This window comes from Megascapheus bottae, chromosome 2 (genome assembly GCF_031878675.1).
Source record: "Megascapheus bottae isolate mThoBot1 chromosome 2, mThoBot2.hap1, whole genome shotgun sequence".
Lineage (NCBI taxonomy): Eukaryota > Metazoa > Chordata > Mammalia > Rodentia > Geomyidae > Megascapheus > Megascapheus bottae.
The window spans coordinates 60,662,102-60,669,208 of record NC_143510.1 but is presented as its reverse complement, the minus strand read 5'-3'; positions in this window follow the sequence as shown (position 1 = coordinate 60,669,208).

The window sequence follows — 7,107 nt, the reverse complement described above, 5'->3', positions numbered from 1 at the left end:
AGTAATTATTTCCTAATAGCTTTTTCAGCACTTTATTTTCCTATGTCAGTGTTGGTACACTGGCAAGTTAGAATTGTTACAATTTTGGGGGTAGCAAGAAATGAAAAACCCTGCCATATTAGTTCAACGGATGAGAAGAGCTTGTTGGAAGGATACCAAGAATATTATAGGGAGCACAAGGAGAAACTGAGGACAGCTGGAGTCGGGGTGAGAGTTGACAGGTGGCAGGACATGTCTCTCTGGCTCTTGCCTCTGTTTCTGGTGAGACCACATCAATCTTATATCTGTCCTAGAAAGGGAAGTAGTTTTCTTCCAACTTCATTTTTTACATCTGTATTCCCCAAAATAGACTTGCCTTTTCAATTACAGTTTGGAAAACAGAATTAACACATCAAACATTTACTGAGCTCTACACAACATAAAATGCAAATTAAAATGAGAAAGGAATACCATTGAAAACCTATAAGAGTGACAGAAATCCAGAACACTTAGACACAACAGATGTTAATCAGAAAGTCAAGGAACAGGAGCTCTGAGTCATGGTGCAGCTATTTCAAAAGACGCGCTTATCCTATGATCTAGTGGTTATACTCTGGTATTTATCCAAACGTTTGAAAGCTCATATTCACACTAAATTCCTCAAGCAGATGTGTGTAGTGACTTTCTCACAACTGCCAACACTGGCAGGCAACCAAGATGTTCTTTCATTGGTGAACGGCCTATATATGTTGATATAGCCATACAAGAAAATATTTTTAGCACACTACCAAAATATTAAAGAAATCTTAAATGCCTATGGATACGCTAAAGAATCTGAAAGGACTTCTGTTGTGTGATTCCACATACCTGACATTTTTGGAAAAGAAAGACTAGTGATTGCCAGGGTTGAGGAGAGATGAAGAGGCAGAGGGAAGAGGATTATTAGAGCATGAAAATACTCTAAATGTGACTGTACTGAAGGACATGTGTTTTTAGGATTTGTTCAAACTCATATCCTGTACCAGGCAAAGCATGGACACCAATGTAAAATACAGACTCTCTGTGATTTGCATGCGTCGATATAGGTTGGTCAATTACACCATACTGGTGGGGTGGTTGATGATGGCTGTTGTTGTACAGGTTGGGGGACAGGGAATGCATGGGAGTATTTCTAAAGCTTCCCCTTAATTTTGCCGTGCACCTAAAACTGCTCTTATTTTTTTTTTTAGTCCCAGTCCTGGGGATTGAACTCAGAGCCTGAGCATTGTCCTTGGGCTTTCTCAAGGCTAGTGCTCTACCACTTGAGCCACAGCACCACTTCCGGCTTTTCTATGTATGTATGTGGTACCAAGGAATTGAACCTGGGTCTTCGTGCATGCTAGGCAAGCACTCTACCACTAGGCCAAACTCCCGGTCCCCTAAAACTGCTCTTAAAGAAGTGAAGTCTATTCACTTCAGAGAAGAGGTACAAATAGCCAATGAATGCATGAAGAAAATGTCCAACACCCCTGGCCATAAAGGAATTACAAGTTGACTCAATGTTGAGATTCCTTTTCATGTCAGTCATGCTGATAAGGATGTGGGGAACATGGAATGCTTATGTACTGTTGGTGAGAATGAAGTTAGTGCAGGTACTATGGAAGTGAGTATGGAGAATCGAACTCATAGAACTACCCTATAATCCAGTGATACCACTCTTAGGTACCAAGATTTGGGGATCACATGTGGGATAATCCTCTAACCAAGAAATAGCCCCCAAGTTAGTATGGAGGTGCCATTCACTATCATTTCCATTGACAGCTGAGCCTGTGGTTTTGCATTCAGCACTTTTTCCTTATGTGGAGTATAAGATAAAATGTGTTACTCATTTAATAATGTGAGTAATCAACCTGTGGTTACTACTACCATGAAAAGTCTTTCTCAGTTGGAAAGTGTCATTGGCCATTCCTAAGATGTTACACATGAACAGGAAAAAAAAGCGAATACTATAGGCTTTTACATCTTGGCTAGGAAACAGAACTGAGTTCTTCACTTGTGGTTACAGGCAGGTTACTGTGGTAACACATAACATTTTTTTTTTCACTAGGAGATGAGATAAGCAGGAAACTGAAGTTTGAGATGTCTCGGTAGTGAATTTTATGCTCATCTTATTCATTTGGTTTTCAGGTGCACAAATCATGCACATCAGAATTAATGTCCATATACTTAGGTAATTTACTTTTCCTGATTTCCTCAAAATAATACATGCTTAGCATATATGTTGCCTCTTTAAACATTTTCCTTTTGCAAAAATAAAAATCCAGTAGTTTATGTTACTCTTCACCAATGTTACCCTAATTTTTCTAACTTCCTACTGAGATGGGGGAAGAAGATAGAATAGCTAACCTATTTGTTCTGGCAGTCAAGTTTTATTAGAGTAGAAGAGCCCAAGAAAAAATAATTTAGAGTGGGATTCCCATTAAAAGTTTGTAAAGTATGACTTTTCAAGCCTAAAATAATAACTCCAGTTTGGACAGCTTATGTACTAGACATCCCTAGCTTCTTCCAAAGCTTTTTATTGGGGGGGGGGAATCATGGGGCTTGTATTTGGCCTGGGTACTATCCCCGAGCTCTTCAGCTCAAGGCTACTGCTCTACCCTTGAGCCAAGCCCCACTTCTCATTTTCTAGAGGTTAATTGGAGGTAAGTGCCCGGGCTGGCTTTGAACCATGATCCTCAGATCTCAGCTTCCTGAGTAGCTAGGATTACAGGCATGAGCTACCGCACCAAGCTGATTCTTCGGGAGCAAGCCAATCATCTTCTAATTTGCTTACTGTCATTTCTTTCCTACATTTCTTTCAAATATCATCCAATTGACTTCCTATCTTTCACTATGGCAACCAGGGCACTGCAAGGGATATATGTGGAGCCCTCTGTGTTTAGGCAGGGCTTATGCCACACAATTTCTTAATATTTTTTTATTGCTATTGTACCTACCACCTATTCACCTCATAACAGACAGCATGATCTTTGCAGCATAAATCATAGCTTGCCACTGCCCTGATTATAATAATGGTTTTATCTAGCCAACAACACTGGAAACCATTATTCTATCTTAATGTTAAAAACAAACAAACACAAAACCCAATCCCAACCATATATATCTCTTGCCATTATGCAACTGAAAATTCAAAGCACATTATGAAGAACCTTGCCAAAATCTCACAAGGAAGTCTGATGTGTTTCCACAGGCAATTGTCAGCTTTCAAAGAACTCGGGAAGCTATCAGCACCAACCATCTGGTTTTATCAACTAAGTGGTATGAGAACTCCATGTATTTTATTTTCAATTAAACTAAATCACATAGAAAAAGACATTTATCAGATGTTTGGTTTGATTGAATAACTGTTCATTATATGTATAATAATGATACCGAGGTTCCCCTTTTTATTAATGCACATTAGTTATACAATAACATATGTTTCCATGTATTCTTATTACGTGTATTATTTGATCATCTTTGCCTCTCTAAGAAATCTTTCTAAGGTGTGGGGGGGAAGGAAATGGGGAAAAAATATGAGAAGAGGTATCAATGCATGTGAACTAATGCTCCTTCTATCTGGCGAATATAACTGTAACCCCTCTCTATTAATTACAATAAAATATATGAAAGAAGAAAAAAGAAATCTTATTCCTTACACCTTCTGAAGTACGTGTCTAAGTATTTTGAGATGTACTTATCTGGAATTTTCTTTAAGATACACTATGGTGGGAGAGTGGCAGAGAGTGATCTATATTTGCCAAATGTTAGGACATTTTTAAACTGAGTGCTAAACATACTAGGATTTGTTAGTTTGGGTATTTAAAAATAATATTCTAATGTTTCCAACATTTCTTCTTCTTTTTTTTTTGCCAGTCCTGGGCTTAAGCTCAGGGCCTGAGCACTGTCCTTGGATTTTTCTCAAGGCTAGAACTCTACCACTTGAGCCTCAGCACCACTTCTGGCTTTTTCTGAGTATGTGGTACCAAGGAATTGAACCCGGGTCTTCGTGCATGCTAGGCAAGCACTCTACCACTAGGCCAAACTCCTGGCCCTGTTTCCAACATTTCTAACAGAGGTAAAATAATAATAAAAATACCTTACCAAAATATCTATTTTTTTCCCAGGATAGCATTAAAACTCCTCACCCTGCCCTACTCTCCTCTAGATCCTAGTTTCTACTTTTCCAACTCCATGCTGCCCCTTTTCTTTTTCTTGGGTACATCAAGGTATTTCTCACATGAAGGCCCTTGCATTGGCAATGGACTTTCTCCAGTAGCAATAGCTGCCTCAGCTTTGATCTTCTAAATCTCACCTTAAATATCGATGACCCTACATCTTGGGAATCTGCTGTAAACATCCAATCTGAAATAACCTCTTTCATACCCAACCACCATCAGTCAGCTTCTACTCATATTACCTTAACAATTTCCATCTTAGAACTTACCATATTCTGAAATTACCTATTTCTCACCTGCTTGCTTGTCTGTCTTCTATGCTCCCAGTTTTTTACACTGTAAGTTTCTTGAGGGTAGAATTATTATCTATTTTAACAGCTGTATCTCATTATTAGAAAATTACATAGCACACAATGAAGATTCAGTGAATACTGTTAAATAAATAAATGGCTTGGTAAAAACTAGAAAACAATGAAGAAGAACCAATATCAGATACCCTGAATCAGCTAATCAGTTAATCATTGCCTCAAATGAAAAGCCTAGACAATCAAAAGTGGAATGTCCAAATTTCATGGAAAAAATGAGGCAAGGGGATGACTCAGAGTATTTGAAGATTTTTTTTTTCAGTTGGCCCAGAGATGACTGTTCACAAGTGAAATCCAGACTCTCCTGTGTCAAGATCTGAACAACACATGACCTATACAGTAGTCAATTAATAAGAAATGGTCTTGACGCTGCTGCTGCACGATCGCGACCAGGAACATCTAAGTAACAGCTCATCAAGTCTACAATTAAAAATGGCCTCTAACAAGACTACATTGAAAAAAATGGGAAAGAAACAGAATGGAAAGAGTAAAAAAGATGAAGAAGCAATGCCTGAAGAATTTGTTGTGGAAAAAGTACTGGACTGATGTGTGGTGAATGGGAAGGTGGAATATTTCCTGAAGTGGAAGGGATTTACAGATGCTGATAATACTTGGGAACCTGAAGAAAATTTAGATTGTCAGAATTAATGGAAGCATTTCTTAATTCTCAAAAAGCTGGTAAAGAAAAGGATAGTAGAAAAAGAAAATCTTTATCAGTAAATCTGATGACAGCAAATCAAAGAAAAAAAGAGATACTGCCGACAAACCAAGGGGCTTTGCTAGAGGTCTAGATCCTGAACGAATAATTGGTGCCACAGACAGCAGTGGAGAACTGATGTTTCTCATGAAATGGAAAGATTCAGATGAAGCTGACTTGGTGCTGGCAAAAGAGGCAAATATGAAGTGTCCTCAGATTGGAATTGCTTTTTATGAAGAGAGACTAACTTGGCATTCTTGTCCAGAAGATGAAGCTCAATAATTGTTGGAATTGGTATATATATATATATATATATATATATATATATATAAAATCTGAGTCTTGGTTTTTGAATTAATGGTATGAAACAACTACACTCTAATGAAAATCAAGTTTGATCAAGTTTGATATGTTGGTTCTGAAAGTAGTATTGGGAGTTGTTGAATTTGTTTTTTTTTCCCCCTCAATAGCACTGGTTACTTTGAACAAATATAATTAAGGCTGTCTGTAGTTGCTTCCTTTATCAGAAAGAATATTTAATACCATGGTATAATTCCTCTGTATTCAGGAACAGATTTTTTTAATAAGGCAACTTTTTCTGGCCATTACTTAATCAGAACAACTTGTCTTTAACTGCTCTGTTGAAGGACCATCCTGAATTTTTTTGTGTGTGTTTGTGTGTGTGTAAAGAAAATACATAGGTAATTTTTTGTTTTGGAGATTTTGCTTGTTTAGAGGTGTTGGGCATCAGACCCAGAGCCTTGCATATGTAGGCAAATGATGTATCACTGTGTTCCCTGGCCCTTGTTTTATTTTGTTGTTGTGTAAGACAGGGTCACTAGGCAGCTCAGGCTAGCCTTGAACTTACTAGGTAGCCAAGCTAGCCTCAACTTTAGGTCCTCCAGCCTCTGCCATAGATAGCAAATGCAATACGTTTGCAAAATGTCTTGAAAGGAAAAGTGTCTTATCAACAGCTTCCCTCACCCAGATGAGACAACTAAGATAAATTTTGATTTTGTTTCATTAAAAGTTTGTGTAATGACTATGGAAAGCAATATGGCAGTGCCTCAAAAGGCTAAACATAGAGCTCCCCTATGACCCAGCAATTCCACTACTTGGCATTTACCCAACCATCCAGAAACTAGGGCATACTAAATCCACTAGCACAATAATGTTCATTGCAGCACTATTCACCATAGCAAAGATATGGAACCAACCCAGATGTCCCTCAGTTGATGAGTGGATCAACAAGTTGTGGTATTTGTACACAATGGAATTCTATGCTGCTGTCAGAAAAAACGACATCACCCCATTTGTTAGGAAATGGAAAGTCTTAGAAAAAAATCATATTAAGTGAAGTAAGCCAGACTCAAAGGAACTTAGGCTCAATGGTTTCCCTCATTTGTCATAATCAGTAGAAACCTTGAGCTCTACTAGCAGAGATCTGCAATAGAGCAAAATCTTGATACATAAGGCCATATAGTATGAAGCTAATTGAAAAGACCTCCAGGATATTGAAACAAAAGCCATATAATGAATGATTGTTGTCCTTAATGTACTATGTTATCTCTCATCTCTTTTGCTGTCCCTTGGTTATCTCATATTGTTACTGTATCTCACTTCGTTATCTGATATATTGGATTTATTTGTATTTGGTTATTTGAAATTGGATAGGGAAGGGGGGAAAACCAAGACGGGGGGTGGAGGGGAGGGTAATGGGGACCAAGACATGTGAAAGGGTATCAATATATGTGAATTAATGCACCTTCTATCTGGCAAATATCATGTAACCCTTTTATTAATTACAATTAAAAAAAGTTTGTGTAATGAGCATTCCTTTACAGAGTATTAGAATCTGTATACTAAAAGC